The sequence below is a fragment of the Lissotriton vulgaris genome, chromosome 12 (assembly GCF_964263255.1).
Source record: "Lissotriton vulgaris chromosome 12, aLisVul1.2, whole genome shotgun sequence".
Lineage (NCBI taxonomy): Eukaryota > Metazoa > Chordata > Amphibia > Caudata > Salamandridae > Lissotriton > Lissotriton vulgaris.
In genome coordinates this window covers 659,639,270-659,657,374 of record NC_141700.1, presented here as the reverse complement: position 1 = coordinate 659,657,374, position 18,105 = coordinate 659,639,270, and the positions used below count along the sequence as shown (strand labels likewise).

Genomic DNA, 18,105 nt, shown 5'->3' with positions numbered 1-18,105 from the left:
ACATTGCAGAAGGAGACATTCACATTTAGGCACAGGGAAATTAAGTGATTTTCCCAGAAACTATTGGGCTTATTTACAAGCCCCTTGCTCTGCCAGTTACTATTTCTGATGCACCAGCAGCACAGTGTGCTGGCTCATATTTACAAGGCCATGCAAAACAATCTTGTGTGGCTTTTCATGGCCTTGTAAATACAGCCGCTTTTCATGCATCACTTTGCGTGAAAAGCGCATGCCATGGGTGTTGCTGTGGTGTTCCCGACACAACATCCATGGATTCTGCCGCATTCCCAGATTTACAACATTTCGTAAACCTGGGAATGCGTCAGAATCCTATGCCTCTCTAGGGGAGGTGTAGAAATACTTATATTTCTCCTCGTTTTTTCCTCTTTCTATGCCTGCTGCATAGAAAGAGGACAACACCATCAATGATTGTTTCTGTGCAGGAAAGTGTCCCCTCCTACACAAAAACTATCATCCCTGCAAGGCATGCACCCTTGCATAATGGTGCAAGGGTTCCTCTGTTGGTGCAAAGCAGCCAATTGTGCACTAGCACAAGGGAAAGCACAGGGATGCTTCATATTGTTGTAAATTTGACACATCGCTGTGCTTTTAAAATGACCCAGCTCGCCACAGCAAAATGGCTTGTGGCGCTGTGTCATTTTGTTGTAAATAAGGCCCACAGGATGTTGAGCAGATGATGAGACTCGAACCTGCTTCCCCACTTCCAAAGTCTAAAAAATCTCAATGTAATTTGTTTTTATAAAAAGACAGACTCAATGAAAAGCAGTAGTGGCTCCTCCGTTAGGGCAGGGGAGCGTCGCCCCACTAACAAAAATGCCCCCAGAAAAGCCCCAAAGTTGAAAAATAAAATGGTGATGAAGTTAATGTATTGCTGTTTTAATTTTCACCAACCCTTACCGGAGTGGCAGGGCTGGGCTGGCCAGGGCCGGCGCTAGGCATGGGCAGCATGGGCAGCCGCCCAGGGCCTCGCGCTCAGGTGAGAGGCAGGGGGCCCCCCTGCTCCACCAGGGCCCCCTCCCCACACATTACAATACACATCAGAGATGTCTGGTGTCCAACCGCGTGGTGGCATTCCTGGGGGTGCAGGGGTGGGGGGGGAGGGACAAACAAGTGGGGAAGTCACAGCAGCAGGGCCATCAATTAGGGCTCAGAGTGTCAGGGGCGAGGCAACACCTCTCTTAAGTACCAGCCATTCCCTGCATTTTGTTGCTAGGTGACAGAAGGCCCCTTTGTTTCCAGGACCAGCCTGACACAGGTTAGGAGCAGTGGGTGAGGGGAGGAGGGAGCAGCCCGAGAAACTGGTGCTGGGGCAGTGTTTTAAGAAAGGCCTTCTTACTGCTTCAGGTCCAGTTGAGGGGGCCCCCTTTCCCTGGGCCTCGAAGCACTAGAGCAAGCTGCAAGGTCCAGGTGTGGGGCCCCCTTTCCCTGGGCCTCTAAGCACTATAGAAATCTGCAAGGTCAGGGTGTGGGGGCCCCCTTCCCAGCGCCTTGTAGCTACTACTCCCTCTTTCTTTTCCTTTCCTTTATTTGTTCCCCTGTGAAATGAATCCAAAAAAGAAAAACTTTTTTGCTGGAAAGGTCATCTTTTGTGTGACATTTCTCACTTCCAAAGTGCAGCCTTGAGAAAGAGAGAAATAAAAAATTCAAACGTAAAAAATAACTAAAGCAAGACAGAGTGGGTCGAAAAGGGGCCAGATTGATTTTATTCACACCTAAATCACATTAGTGCCACTACACCGAGTTTACCAGTGAAGCGTTACTTTTGTTTTCTTGTCTTTCTCTTAACAGCATTGTTTTCCCCAGGTGGGGAAGTGCACCATTTCTGGATGTACTGCAATACCTCCTTGATGGGCGGACTGGAAAATAAAGTGCATACCGCTGCTCTGTATTCACAAATGTGGTCTTTTTAAACCATATTGCTTCTGTTTTGTAAGGATATATTCAATGGGCATTGAAGCAGGTCCGTTCCGGCCCTGTAGTCATGGCCTTAACTTTTCATGCAAAAGCACTCATTCATTTCTGAATAAGTGCTAAAGCGTCAAGGTAACCATGTTGTTCCTGCTTATATTTCACATGCTTTAATTAATCTTACATTCCTTATGAGTGTTTGCTTTTTCCAGAATGTTCTCACTTTTTTTTTAGGCAGCATATTACTCTTGTCTAGTGCGTAATTTGAAATGAGTCGCCTCTTGGTGTTAGTAGCCGGGCACAATTGGGTTGTAGTTGAAGGCAGTGCGAGTTTCTCTCAGTGGGGGTAGTATGGTGTTCAGTGGAGAGAGGATGTGGCACTATGGTCAGAGCTGCCGGATTTGGAACTGGGGAGACAGGTTCAGCCTTCATGACCAGTCCGCCAGACCAATCTCCCTGAGGGAGCACATTTCCATGCTAGACCTTGCAAGGACCCACGCGACCTTAGAAGCCCTGGTGTCTTAGCACCAGCAGGTGAACCCTAGCAGTGGCAAGTGTGGGTTAACCTTGAAGGCCTGTCTACCACAATCCCTATTGAAGCCCACTGCAAGTCTTTTGGGGAGGCCTACGAAGCAACACACCCTAGAGCAACAGTGACTCTGTCATTGAGGTCACAGGACCCTTGAGCAGGGAGAATCTAGGGCGGTGCAAACGGTGAGATCGCATTGAGCGCTTACTTTGGGTCATGTTTGCGAATATATTATCTTTCTAAAAGCACTTGCTGCCTCCTTCCTGGTCTCCAGGAATTTTCGGCAACAACAAAAATGTCATGAAACTCCGGTGATCAATAATATACATCTTTGTGAGACCTGCACCTAGCTTTTCCATCTAATGAGACAAATGAAATCCATTTAACAGTTTTAAAATATATGGACTTATTTCATTTGTGTATTTATCTTTTTGTCCATGTTACTGATATCCATGTTAGGTCTCTTCAGGGATGCCAAATAAGATCAATAGTCCTGCGATGTCACTTTCTATGATGTCACTTCTTGTGATGTTACCAAGGGCGGCTCCTTCACTAGGGCAGATGAGCGACACCCCACTACTTTCTCGCAAAAGCAGAAACGCAAAATGCTAAAATGTCCATTTTATGTTTCTGCTTCTAGCACTGCGAGAAAGCAGAAGTGTTTTGTTGGGGGCCGGCGGGTCTGTTTTAGGGCAGGAGAGGATTGCCTTGCCAACTGCTAAGGGCGCTGACTGTTCGGCCAATCCAGTCATGCGCACTCTGGCCTTCCTCTATGTAGGCTGCAATGCAGCCTACATGGGGAAAATGGCCTCCCCATAGGCGCCTGGCTGGTCGGCCTCCTGATCAATCACAACGCTGCCATTTCAGCAATATGATTGGCTTAGGGGAGGGGAGGGAGGCTGCCTGCTTCTTATTCTCCACCCCCCTTCCGAACTCCCGCGAGATCCTCCACCCGCGAGTCATGCCGGCTGCGACTGGAAGATATATGCAAATTAGAGGGGCCTCACATCTTCTCTTTCGCCCGGGGCCCCAGGAGTTCTAGGACCGGCCCTGGGGCTGGCCATTGCTGCTGAGTGGCAGCAGTAGGGAGGAATGGTGGGCTGTGCACTCAAGTTTAAAGTGCGTATGTCACTTTGGCTGGCTGTCTTTCAACGGCCGGACAGACATGCTCATTTTAACCTCTGTAACTCAGCTGTCCTAGATAGCTAGGTAGAGAGCAAGCAAAGGTCTCCAGTGCCCTTGAGAGCACTGAGAGAGGCCGCTCCCTCCTGGAGAACACCGGAACAGAGCGAGGAGGACGTGTCGGGCAGCAAGGAAGGTAAGTGAGTATTTATTTTCTTTATTTTCATATATAGGCATCTTACATGCATGTATCCACTCACCCACCACCCACCACCCATTTGCCGGCTGCCCCACTCTCCGTAGTTGCCAGCCGCCACTGATGAAGAGAATCATTAAAAGCGCAGACTCGACCCGTGACAAGTATAACAGGGAGGGTGGTGAAGGGGTAAGGCGCAACGTAATAGGGTATTCGGAACTCTAACATTTCATAAGGTTGGGAAGTCTTCACGCCGAGTGTCTAAATATACTATAAGAGGGCACATGAAGAACAAAGTGGGCATTGCTCTAAACAGTGCTGCGGTAAGAGGTGTGATGGCATAACATTAATTATTGTTGGAGTTACTCATTTATTTATAACAATGCAAAACTCACTGTGTTGGTTTCACACAGCCTTAGGCCAATTCACAAGGTATCAAAGTCTTATTGTGTGGGCGTGGCTGTCACATGCAGCCCAAAGGCGCATCCTGACAGTAAATAGGCCACCCACTGGAGGCCTGGCTGACTGAAGAACCCACAATCAGTGGTTGATGGCTGACCACTGACAGACTCTTGGTGGCCCAGCGGCACAGGTGGTGCAATTTTCTTTGGCACCTCGGGCAATGTGATGTGTAAATCCTGGGACCCAGTTTGGCAAATTTCGACCATTATGAATGATCTAGACAGTAACACTTGGTACAATAAGAGTAGCGTGCTACCCACCCACCACTGCTTCAGCCCCTTGTCAGAGCTAGCAGCAGTTTAGCCTGGGTGCTGAAACATCCACTGTTCTTTAACATGGAGCGAAAGTAAGCACTAAACTGCGTGCCACACCAGGTGTGGGAACACATGGAGAGAAATATTGCCTTTCAGTGGGAAATTGTATAGTCCAAAGCACTGTTTTTAATATAAAATCAGGGCCTTCGGTTTAATATTAATGAAAATACAAGATTTGAAAAAATATTATTGTCTATGGGGGGTCATGGAAGACAATTTCTATGGACTGGAATCTAGAGAATGCTAGAGTGATTCTTGTATTGTACTGACCTCTGCTGGCCGTTTTCTATCAAGAAAGTTAAATAGAGGCAGTTGCCAGAATTCTTTTTAAAAGAAAGTCCCTCATCAGAAAGCAATTCTGGTGTTTTATTGACCTCTCCTGGTTGTTTTCTATTAAGACAGTTAAATAGAGGTATTTGAAAGGAAACAAAAGTCCCTAAGCGGAAGCAGACATGTCCTAGGGCTGATCTCCAGAGCCCACAAAGCACATACACATATAAGTATATACTAAAGTATATACAAGAGGTCTACTCTTGAATGCTTGACCTAAAAACCGTACCATAACATAACAAACAACAGGGGGCAACAAGTGTGTTGTGTAGTAATTTTTCTATATTGCTTCATGCCCTTGACAAGGTCAGGCTAAAAGCTACTTTCTTTGTTGTGTAAAGTAGGTAGACGAGTGTGGGTTTAAAGGGAAGTCTTTAAAGGGAAGTCTATGTGGAAAAAGTTGGTGAGATATGTGGAAGTTCGGAGCTTGCTCAAATCACAACATGTCAAGTTTTTGGCTTTGCTTAAGCATGGAGTAAAGCAGAAAAATGAAAGAGTTACAGCAATAAGGAACTGAAAGGAGGCCAGCCATCCTCTGCAAAGTTACTTCCACTGCGTGGGAAACATGTGCGGCTGCAGTTGCAGTAACTTTGGTCAACTTGAAATGGAACTTTTTTTAATTAAAATGTGTAAATTATGTATTAGATGATGGATTATGTGACAAATGCAGCAAATCCATAATTATGCAAAATATGCCACAGCTCCTAAATTGTATAATTTCCGTACATGTGCACTTACCCAACTGCCTAAAATGGTAAGTACAAGCAAAGATGACTTTTATTAACTATGTTGAATCTTTGCCCAGGCACTGGCTAGGAAAACTGGAGCCTCACCCTGAAAGGTACGTGGAGGGCCCCCTCCAGACTCAATCAGTAGCTTTCCAGCCACAGTACTGCACAGAGGGGGACCCCTGGAGCTTGGGGGCCCCCGCACCATGGAGGCTGCGGGGGCCTGTGTTACGCCACTGTGCCCAGGCAATGTTAACATGTGAGGCAAGCATTGGCAAAGCTAATAGGGCGCACCTATGCAAAATCCATTGGCTTTCGCAATGTTTTTTTTACAACAGAGCTGCTGCTGTGTAGCATGGCTGAGGGAACCAGTCTTTACAATGCAGACATTAACAAGTAACCCTGGGCGTAGTTCACGAAGTAGCGCTACGCATAGCTACGCGAAGTGCACTACGCGAACTGCGTAGTACCCTGTTTGCGATAATTGCACCGTGCCGGATGCTTGTCCGCACTGTGTAATCATTGAAAACGGCATCTTGTACAGTTCGAGCTGTCTTTTACTGCAGCTCAAATAGATTTTTACTCGAGCTGCAGCTTTCTCAACGCGGACTGGTAGTTTCTCATCGCGAGCGGTCGCGAGCATTCGCGACCACTCGCAATGAGAAACCTGACCTCCCCGCATTGAGAATCTCGCCGGGAGGTTTATTTTCCATGCTCGCGATCAGCAACTTGATGATGCTGATCGCGAACGAGGAAAAAGTCTCGCCGGGATGTCATTTTGCTTGCTCGCGGTCGCCAACTTGACGTTGTGGAAAGCAAGCAACCAAAAAACAAGCATTGGCAAAGCTAATAGGTCTCGCTTTTGGGACTTTACAAGTATTTAGTTATGCAGCACAATATCCTTGGTGCAACAACAACTGTTGCATGGCTAAACACTTATAAGGTCCCAAAGGCGAGACCTTTTGGCTATGCCAATGCTTGTTAATAATGTATGACATACTGTAGATGGGAGCATAGGCACACAATATGGCACTAGCAATTTCCCTAAAGCACAAGGATGTGGCCTAATAACCAGAGCTGTAGAGCAAGAAGCTAGAGAACCATGTTAGAGTTATGACATTGGCTTACAGCCCTGTGAAATAGAGTATGTAATGTTAAGACCATATCTGTAACCCCACATTGTGTGGTATACAGGAGAGGGAAAAGAATTATGGGCAGATTTAAGAAAGGAACCTGCACTAAATTTAAACTATGTAAGATAAGGCCCATAGAGACGATTAACAGTGTTATTGCAAACATTATTATTAAAGGCACACAGACTCCCAAAGTGGCCAAAATGCTGAGAGATAAATAGTGGCATCCGTAAAGCGTTGCACGCTAATTAAGTCAACCAAAGCATGACCCTCTCAAAGTTGTCTGAAACTGGTGCCAGAATTTAGTCACATTTGGGGTAGTACAGTACAGACTGTGCCAGCTTTCTTTTGAAAAGAGTCTTTTTGAATAGATGACCCAAAAGATTAGTAAGGGAGTAAAGATTGCTGTGCTAGGGCTAACGGCGGCTCACTGACGGCTGGTGAACTTTGGAAAAGGTGAGAATTTTGAAACAACAGGGACAAACAGTACAGTTTACTAAATAATGTTCAAACACATTGGCTAAAAATGCAAGGAAAGAGTTGTCCAATGCTTTTGTGGCAAACAAAGTATTTTTTTTATCAGCAGATGCTCTTCAAAATTTAGCGAAAACAATGTTTTTTACGATATATCACAAGACCCAGCATATTTCAAAAGTTCCATATAATAAATAGACAGATAGACAGACAGACAGATGTTTTTTTTCCATTAAGTTTTCACTCTTCAGTGCAGAATCTCATTTGTCTTATTACAGCTAGCTTCTACTGCTAAGGACGCGCTCAGCGCCAGAAATGCTGCTCCTTCAGGGCCAGGACGGGGCCTGTTGCAGAGGGAGAGCCCAGACGGTACACCAGTAATGAACTTACTATTATTGGTGAGAGGGGACGTGATAGAGGGACCCTCTTGCTGTCTAACACGGCTTTCCCTGTAGTGGACTTTCTGAGGGGTGACACCTTAGCCGGTGGGCTTTTGAATGTGAGGTCTCTCCCTAAACACAGTGTTAATATTCAACTGGTGTTGGAGACTCACGAACTAGACTTCCTGTGCATGACTGAAACCTAGATTGTGCCGGGGTGCGAAGTTGACGCTGGGAACGCCTGCCCGCCAGGGTTTAAAATGTGCCATAAGCCCAAAACCAGTGGGAGGGGGGCAGGGTGGGTGTGATTTTTAGAGATACAATTGACTTGAACGTCATCAACATTAAAGAGTGCAACAGCTGTGAATTACTTGGCTTCTCCATTAAGAACTCACAGAGGCCTTCCTAACGTGTATCATCTGCTATAGACCTCCGGGGGTCTTTACGCTTGCCCAGCAGCAGGCGTTATTGGTACTGTTTTCCAATATGGCCGTCATTCATAACCATTTGGTGATCCTTGGGGATTTTAACCTGTGGCTAAATGGCACTTTGAATACAGGCTTCCTTAATATGATTCACTTGTGTGAGGCCCTTGGTCTCTCCCAGCAATTCTACAGGCTACCCATATAGGAGATCATCGGCTGGATCTGATTTTCTCTGAGACCAACCTCCTCACTGTTGGGGATGTGCTACCTATGGCCTGGACGGACCACTCTTTGATTAAGTTCTTTGTAAAGGCAGGCACGCTTATAGCAGGGACATCTGGCCAAGCAAGGGAGTATGTCAGCAGGGACTGGAAGTCCCTTGCTCGGAAAAAAGATGCGTCACCCACGTTCATATTTGAGGATTGCTTTGCCCTCGCCTTACAGGCTGAGGTGAATTACAGTGCCCTCTGCTCAAAGATTATCTTGGTGCTGGACACCTCTGCTCCTTTCAAACATCATACGAGCAGGGGGAGACCCTCTTCACCCTGGTTAACAGACAGCCTCAAAAAATTGAGACTGGAATGTAAACAAGCAGAGAGAAGGTGGAGGCATGCGTACCTGGACAGGGACAGGCTGGCTTGGAAATCTAAGCGGGGGGACTACAAGAAGGAGATTCCCTAGGCTAAGGTAGAATACTTCTCAAGGGTGATTCTCGACGTCCCGAACAGCTCTCGCAGCATTTTCAACATCCTGAATATTCTTACCAGTCCAGAGTGTGCCAAGAATGAATTCCCCCCTCTCATGAACTCTGTGAGAACCTAGCTAGGTTCTTCCAGGACAAAATCAAATTGATCATTGATGACCTGGGGGTGGAGCAGCAACAATCTTTGGTAAAAGCTGACTGCAGCAGCCTGTCGACTCCCGGCGCTGTTTATGAATTGGGAGGAGTTGAGCCCCTTGCAGAATTTGCAAAGCTGCCTGCAGAGGAGTTCAGGAAAGTGGCCTTTGGTATAACATCTGGGTCTCAGCTTGAACCGCTCCCACTAAAAATCTGGAAGGAGTACGAGCTTGAGCTCTTCCCTACCCTTTGGCTGGTGTGTAACCAGTCACTTGCTATGGGAATGGTTCCACCTCAGTGGAAACAAGCGGTGGTGACCCCATTACTGAAAAAGCCCTCCCTTGACCCGGACTGCCTTAAGAACTTTAGGCCTATCTCGCTCCTACCCTATCCAGCAAAAATTGTAGAGCGGGTGGTGGCAGGCACCCTCTCCAAACATCTTAAACAGCACAAGCTCCTGGAGGACATTCAAATTTGGCTTCCGTCCAGCTCATGGCACCGAGACGGCCCTTGTGACCGTGCTGGATGAGCTACGTAGGCGGGCAGACAGGGGACAGGCAAGGGTTTTGATTATGCTTGACCTGTCTGCCGCCTTCGATACGGTGAACCATGACATTTTGCTGGACAGGCTGAGAGAGGTAGGAGTTGCAGGGAGTGTCCTTGGGTAGTTTGAGTCCTTTCTCAAGGGTAGGGAACAAGCTGTGTCCCTTCCTCCCTTCCAATCCGCCTTCTCTACCATCTCGCATGGCGTCCCTCAAGGCTCGGCAATTAGCCCAATACTTTTCAACATCTATATGAAGCCCTTAATAGCGGTCATCAAACAGTTTAAGATTGAAATTGTCAACTACGCTGATGACACGCAGCTGATTCTGTCCTTGGAGGGAAACGATTCTACCTCCTTGGAGGAATTCCACAACTGCATGCGAGCCACTGCGGAATGGTTGAAAGCCAACTCGTTGCAATTTAACACAGGGAAGACCGAGGTGTTATACTGCCCAAGGCCCAGGATACAATCTCTTCTACCTAGCAACTTCTGGCCAAAGGACTTTTCTCCACTGGTCCAGCCTGTGAAGGTAGTTCGGAATCTGGGTGTGATGTTTAACAGTGATCTCTCCCTGGAGGCGCAGGTCTCAAAGGTGTCAGCTAGCTGCATGACCATCATTCGCCTCCTGAGAAAAATCTTGCCCCTGTTACCGCCCCCTGCTCGGATAGAGGTGGTGCGTTGCACCGTGCTCAGTAGTTTAGACTACTGCAACGCCTTGCTGCTGGAGTCCCCTAGTTACCTTATGGATAGACTCCAGAGACTCCAGTCTGCAGCTGCTAAATTCGCCGTAGGGTGGCCAACGAGATCTTCCTCCTCAGGGGTTCTGGCTCAGTTGCACTGGCTCCCAGTGAGGCAGAGGGTGATATTTAAGTCTGTCTGTCTGACCTTTAAAGCCCTCCACGGGTTGGGCCCGGCCTGTCTACAAAGGAAATTTTCTTGGTATGTGCCGGCCCGTAATCTACGCTCCTCCTTGGCCAGGGTGGGGACCGTACCGAGGTTTAGGAGATCCAGAGCAGGAGGTAGATCGTTCAGTGTGGCTGCGGCCAAGCTCGGGAACTCTCTGCCCATTGAACTTAGGCAGGTCACCGGCCTTCTTGCCTTTAGAAGGCAGTTAAAAACCTGGCTTTTTCCCCTCTTTCCCTAATCCTTAGCCTGTAAATAGCTGCCCTCCTTTTTTCCTCAAGTCTGCCAGCGCCAGGATGCCTCTCGAGGTGATAGCGCGCTCTATAAGTGAAATAAATAAATAAAATAAATAAACTTAGAAGGATCAAGGTGGACAAATCAGTGATGATTCAAAACTGACAATCACAGGCCAAAAAAACAGAGATAGGCACATCTTACACACTCATTTTGTAATGCTATTACTCAGATGCATTGAGCTTTCAAATTCATTTTACAACTTGTAACAGTTGATGGACAAATGTTTAACGGAGGTGAAAGGAAAGATAATGGATTTGGGGTAAATGTAGAAAAAAGGTGAGGCAGGAGAAACCATACAGGAAAAGGATTTAAAAGTTAAAGAAAAATAGGGTGTATAATGCACCGAAAAAGAAGAGGAGGGAGCTCAGTGTTGAGATTAGTCAGATATTGTGAGGAGTAGAGGAGAGAAGCTGGCAAGACTGAGGAGGAGAGAAGCCAGTAAGGATGTTTTTAGAAATGGATGAAAGGATGAGAAAGGGTGAGAGAGAGAAGCAATAGGTGAAGGGTAGAGAGGAAGACTGGGTAGAATGAGGATGAGAAGTAGAGAGGAGGCGGTGAGAGGAGGAGCTAAGTGGTTCAGGAGAGATACACAAGGGAGAGAAAAAGATTAAAGAAAAGGAGCAATTGCAGGCACCAGGAGAGAAGGCACAGGAGAAAATCTAGTTAGGGGGAAAGAAGCCAGTGAAGGACGGGGTGGGAGTGAGGGGGGTAGAGACCAGTGCAAGTGAGGGACATAGAATCGGCTAGTGATGTAGGAAAATAGGCGGATCTAAAATGGTTGAGGGTGAAAAGAAAGAGGACAAAGGAAAAGATCATTGAGGGAGTGAGGAGAAACCAGAGGAAGCGAGGAGGGAAAGAGAGTGTAAGAGATACATAAGGCAAAGAACATCTAGAGGATGAGAAGCAGGAAAGCCATAGGAGAAGAAGCAGAGTGAGAGGGACTCCAGAGAAGAAGAGCAAGAGTAAAGCCAGAGAGAGGGGGATGGAAGCCTGCGGAGATGGGCAGAGATGTCGGCGAGGGAGAGAAAAGTGCAGTGGAAACCAGATGTCCAATGGCAAGTGAAATCAGACAGGGAAAGAAGGAAAACATGGTTAGGTAGCCAGAGTGAATGGGGAGTCCGACCAGGCAGTGGGTTGCAATTGTAGAAGCGCTTATGCAAGTGCAAAGTAGCGACAACGTGGATTGATGATGGAACGGTTGTCAGAAGAGACAGCCACTGAGTAAACAACATGGAAGGAAGGAATGGTCTCTTTCTAAGATGAATAGAGTGTAGAAAGAAAAATAGAACTAACAAGCAGGAGTTGTGTGCGCGTGCGCGCTAAAATAAAATGAAAGAAAACATCTTCAATGACTCTGTAATTGTATTTTTTAAGCCATAGATGACATAATTGATTTAATTATTTGAAGGGAGACTCTTAATACAGGTTAAGCTACCCTTTGGCCATTTTCATTACAATAGGGGAGCGACTAAAATGTAATACCTTATTAAATGTTTTAAGCTCAGAAAACCCCAAGAATGGGTGATTCACTACTTTGTTAAATAAAGCTCATTGAGGTTGAGAAACACATACGAACGTTCTTATTTCTACTAGACTTTATTTTCGAGAAACGATGTAAACAATCAATTTAGCTATTTTTTTAGTACAACCAATCCTTCCATTTACAAAGAATAGTGATCCAAAGCAGTCTACCCTATGAGAATAAATAGCATTTTCATGGTGGGTAGATGTCGTTGAAAGTAGGGTAAATTTAGGGTTATTCGGGAGTCGAGTAAGGAAGCTATAATGTCAAGTCTTTTCTTGCCATCTTAATAGTACTCTGGTTGATGGGCACCAACATTTTATTGCATAAGATGTAATATAGAATTCTACCAAGGTTTTCATCACTGATTGAGATCTGTAGGACGCGGGCAAGAAACGCTGCAAGATAACCGGATATGTAATTTTGAAAAATATGGATCTTATTTACCTGTTTTGGGAGTGTTGAGCGTCTTTTTCAGGTATTTCAGTAGCTTTTCAGAAGCACATGTTTGTCTCCTAATATCCAAATTTTGACTGCTGGCACTGAGATGTTTATGTCAGGTGTTTTCTGAAGAGCAACTCTTTTTCGTGGGATAAAGAACAAACCCTCTTATAATATTATTCCAGTCTTCATGTCAGGGTTGCTCAAATGAAAAGTATACAGCGTTGTGCTCGCATTCAATACACGTCGAATTCTTTCTGCTCCATTAGTACAGAGAGGTGGTCACTCCAGTCGTGCATTTCATTTTATTAAAAGCTCCAACCCTGGACGTTACCTCTTAAGATAACCACCTGTTCGCTACACGAACCATCCATGATTCAACCTGATGTCCATTAATCGTTCATCATCTTTGAATGAATGGCATCTGTTGTAATTTTAGCACTTCTGGGTCGCATAACAAACAATCCCACAGCTGGTCACATCTTTGGAGTTATCTGGCAGTGGGTACGCCTAACATGTAAGGTGACCGAGGATTGGAGCTTTGAGGCACATTATTCGAAATGCTGATTGGCTGTTGCGTAGGACCGCATTCAACACCATTAACAACAAACTCCTTTGATTGTGGGCGAGCAAATGGTTCATTTTAGAGTTGGCTGTAATTAGTCAGAGGTCTGCCGTAGTTCAGCGGGTCTGTCGCATACCCGGCAGGTCAAGGTGGCGAAGCCGGTGACTCTGGATGTGAAGGATGCAGGCATCGTGCCAGGGAAAGGCACGAAGGATAGACCCGATCACCCATGAGGCTCCTGATGGCCGCTGGTCTGTTCTTGGCTGATAGAACTAACAAGCGGGAGTTGTGTGCGCGCACGGGCGCTAAAAGAAGAAACAAGCAATGGCCGCACGCGCGCCTCACGCTTAAAGTTAAAAAAAAACAAGCCCTGGAGTTGTGTGTATGTGTGCGTGCGCTAGAAGCAGGGGGGAGGGGGGGGCCTGCACGATTTACTTGCGGGAGCGATAATTGCTACCATATGGTGGCGCTAGCTCCCGCAAGTAAATCGCCTCACGTGCACGCGTTGCCATTGAAGGCAATTGGACGTGTGTACGTGTTTGGCTGAAAAGCCATTGAAATCACTAAAGATATTTTTGCCTTTGCAGCGTATGTGCGCTGCATAGGCGAGACCTAATGACCGCTGCACTACGCTACGCTACGTGTGTTTGCACTGTGCTCCGTGCAGTTCACCACTTATTCTTTACCATGCAATGCCTTTACCATGCAATGCCTTAACCATGCACGCCTTGGTAAAGGCATGAGTGGTAGAGTCACGCGTTGTGTAGTCATACAACCCATGGCTGATAGTATAAAAAAAGAAAAATCGCTATGACGCAATTAATGCAGCCCGTGTCATATTAATTTAATTTTTACTTTGTTTTTGTACTTTTTTTGGCTTACAAAACATTGACAAAGCCAAAAAGTATAGCTATTTGACTTGGTCCACGTTTTTTTGCCATGTTGTACAGCAGCACTGCAGCAGCTGTGCAGCATAGTTGAGAGTAAAAAAAATAACTTTCAGTCATGCTGCACATGTACAACATGGCTAAAAAAACATCTACAAATTCAATAGATCTCGCATAGGCAAGACCTATTTGGTCTGCCAATGGCTGTTTCCCACCATATTTTACACAAACTCTTCCATCAAGGTTCACTTCCGGAATTCGACAAACCACAGCTCAAAATACCGTCCGGAAATGTCAGTGCATGAAAAATGCACTGAGAGGCGTGGTTATTCACTTGTAAAGTGATGACTAAATTTGCGGAATTCTGAATTATTTATACACCAGAAAAAAATGATAGGAGATTCTGCCTGCCTGTCTTGGAACAACGCCTGCTATCCAGACTGCTGCTAGGAGGTATTCATTCTGTGTATGAGTCTCAATATATGTATGCATGTATGTTCATGTTCATATGCATATGTAGATTTAGCGCAGTTCTATACCGTATGTATGTTAGTGTGTATGTGTTTACATGTTTTAGTACCAGTATATTGATTGGTGTGGTGCGTCAGAGTACGGTATAAGCACGTATGAATATGTGTATATTTACAAATGCATGTTTGAACCGTATATGTGAATGCACTGTATTTGTATGGCACACACAAGTGCAAACAGAAGTATGTGCATAGGTAAATTAGTATGCGTGTATGTACATGTGTATATGTACGTATAGGTTTATGTCCGTATATTTAAAGGCGTATGTACAAGTATGTACGTGTATGAGACGCATGCACTCATGTATAAATACATCCATTTAAGTATATGAACGCACACGCGCATAAGTACAGGTTTTTAAAAAAGTGAAAAGGTGACACAGAAGTCATTTCTATAGATGCCTCTGGAGGTGACGCACAGCAGCAGCCATGCGCTCCTCCGTACCTGCCTGCTCACATGATGCCTGGCCCCTCGCTGCTCTGCGGGAAGTCATAGATTAACAGGCACATCCATTACCGCACATGCCAGTCCTGAAATGCGGCATTTGGGGAGTTAATGTTTTGCAGACGCGGCAGGCAGGGGGCCAGCAGCCTCCTGGCAGCCCCACGCCAGACCCCTCTGCTGGGAATCACTCCCCGCGGGACAGCTGCTCCCGTGTGATCTGCTCCGCGTGTGCAGCGGCAGCCCCCACTCTGCTGTAGGGGTGAGGCACTCACTCACCTTCCTCTCGCTCTTCCTCACACCGGGGTGGTCCGATAGTAAAGGGGGGAGCTGTCAGCCGAGCCCGGACCCACGAGCCTGCTCTACCCCGAGAATGGTTCCCCCAGGTTAGACAGGAAAGTATTTGGCGAAGTCGGCAGAGTAAACAGGCAGGAGGAGCAGGGCTTCCTGCCCGGGATGGAATTACACACGGGCTGCATCCTGACTCCGAGCCAGGAACCTGAGAGGGGGCAGGGAGGGGCCGCGAGGCTGCGGCAGCCGGGCAGCGAGCAGACCTGCCAAATGATTAGAGCTGCCCCGAGACCGGAGCAGCGCGCGAGCTCTGATGTATCTAAGGAGCATCATAATGGCTTCGGAGTGTGACATCACAGGTGCCGTGTCCGTAGAGTTCCAAATCTACGTCACTAGCTCTCTGCATTTAGATGGTTCTTACTAGCTCGGCTAAAGATGGCGGCGGTTCAGCACCCTGTCAAAGTCACAGATCCATACCCACGAAGGGGAGAGGGGTGATACGGGGCCAAGGTGCTCTCTCTCTCAGTTAATTTCCCCAAAAAAGTATCTGGTCCCTGACATTATGGACCTAGTTTATTTATGCACCAAGTTTGTTTAAATAACCACAGATCCAGACTGGTATCTATGTGTTAGGCTCAGGGGTTTTCCTAAAAAGTCCAATGGCCTTGACCCACCAAGGTGACATGCCTCATCATTGGGCCCCTCCTCCCAGCATAACCTGGGCCTGGTGAGTGTCGTACGTTTCACCTGGAGCTCTTTAAGAGTCTGTGTTATTTATTTGTTTTATGTTGGACGCCTTCCAAATGGTAAGGTGAACTGGGACCCTACCTTAAAGTAAAAATAAAAATGCATCGATTGAAGCTGTTTAGATTTATTGGTTCTTCTCAGATGCAGCAATAAAACCAGGATTCACAATGCAATTGTATATTGCGGGTCCTTGATATGTTATATCGTCAACATGTTTCTGCTCATATTTGTCAGCCCATATAGGTCCTGGGCCTTCATCAGCACGAGGGTCCCTGGTAATAGGCCTCTTGCTGACTCACTATAGTTCCCTAATATTCCTAACAGGTCACACATCGCAGTCAGGGAAAATAATACAAATCTTATACCTTACTAGGTTTTCACATATTGGAAGAACGCCTAAGGAAAATTCACACAAGTCAGTATCAAACACCACAGCCATATTGCCTGGGGAAACATGTATGCACAAAGTATTAGGCCAACTTGTGGCTCCATTGAGCCAGGTGTCTCTTTTACACTTTAATCACACTTTAGATTAGGCGAGATAAATATTGCGGGTACTTACAGACAGCTGAGGACTTCATTACTGATAGGGACCCAATGCTGTGTGTTGTCAGTTGTGTTTTAGAGAGCACCTGTCTGTATTTGCAGTGATTTGAGTGTTGGGTTAGTAAACACCCATGTTTGACATTGCATTTTTACTGATGTTGAGATGTGCTATTCTCAACTGCCCTGTCTTCCAGTTTCCAACCTTGTGAATAACTCCAAGTCTGAGTCGTTTGTGGCACCTAACATTCTTCTGGTCATCTGGTGTAAAGCGACAACACAGCCTGGATGTATAGGTGCAGGCTATGCATTTGTGAGGTGCAACTCGGAAACAAAGCTCCTTATTTTGTGTTTATTGTGTTCTTTTTTGACGCGCCCCCATCTCTCTGCTTCATTCCCTTACTTAGTTTTATCAGGGTTTCCTATTCTGCTACCCCTCCTAATAACAAAAACGTTCTTTACTGTAGGAGGAGGTTAGGGTTTAAAGCCAGCGTTAAGTGCATCAAGGCACATTTATTGAGACATTTTCCTTCATGCTCTCTGTTCATAAGGAGACAACTAGTCTGTGTGTTTTATGATTATCTTCTTCTCCCTGCAAAGGTGCATTCACTGTGTACCCTTGGCTGCATGTGGGGGGCCTGTTATACTACACAGTTAATATTAGCACGGAATATTATGCTGTCAGCTCTAAGTGTGCCCTTGTACCCTTACCCAACTGTAGGATTGGAGCAAGAATCGTGGTCCCTGTTGTATCCATTAACCCATATACATCTTCCACAATATATTAAATGTACTAGGCAGGCGTTGTCCATCAAAGGATATGTGTTCAAATCTTGCAGCACTGACTATCAATGATGGCTGGTAACCCACCACACTGTCTGCATAGCTAACTGCCTTTCTCTGGATGCACTATAACAGACAGTGATGATGCTATTTTATCTGTTTGCGTGACTTACAAACTCCCCCATTCCCTGACCTTCTAATTCCTCTCACTCTCTGGTATCCTTACAGATTAAAGGCTCCCAATTGAGTAAAAGTGTACCAATGCTGGGTGCTGTGCCACAGGACACGAAAATACTGCAATTTATTATTAATTCAGATATTATGAAAATATGATTATCTTGATGCTTAATCAGTTCTACCTTACCCTCCCATTCTTTCATTTAGTCAAATTAGTCAAATAAACATTTCAAATTCAAATTTATACTTTATTGTTTAAGTTAATAAAAACCATAACAATATCTTTCATTTAGTCTTTTATTCATGGGATTTATAGAGCACATGCCTGCCCAGTGGAGCAGCAGAGCATTGTACATAGCACCAGGTATGGAAGGCATAGGACAGCGGTACCAAAAGTGTAGCTCATGAGCAACCTGTTGCTCTCAGCACCGTAAAATGTTGCTCACCAGACGATGCAACCGCAATAGTATTTATTTGGAGGTGTTATGCTGTTCAAGCATAATTTTCTTTTGAAGGGAACGATTATGATTGTTTCCTGATTGTTTTTATCCCTGCATGGCTGCTCCCTTGATG

The 18,105-nt window shown here is 45.9% G+C and overlaps 1 protein-coding gene across 1 annotated transcript in view; it reads right to left on the bottom strand.

Annotated features, from left to right (window-relative positions):
• LOC147677956 (solute carrier family 66 member 2-like) overlaps nucleotides 1–15,506 on the bottom strand; it is a 203,824-nt gene extending 188,318 nt beyond the window's left edge. The window contains exon 1 of the mRNA XM_086945835.1: nucleotides 15,271–15,506. The gene's annotated coding sequence lies outside the window, so the exon portion shown is untranslated. The remainder of the gene's footprint in view (nucleotides 1–15,270) is intronic.
• Between the last annotated feature and the right edge of the window lie 2,599 nt (nucleotides 15,507–18,105).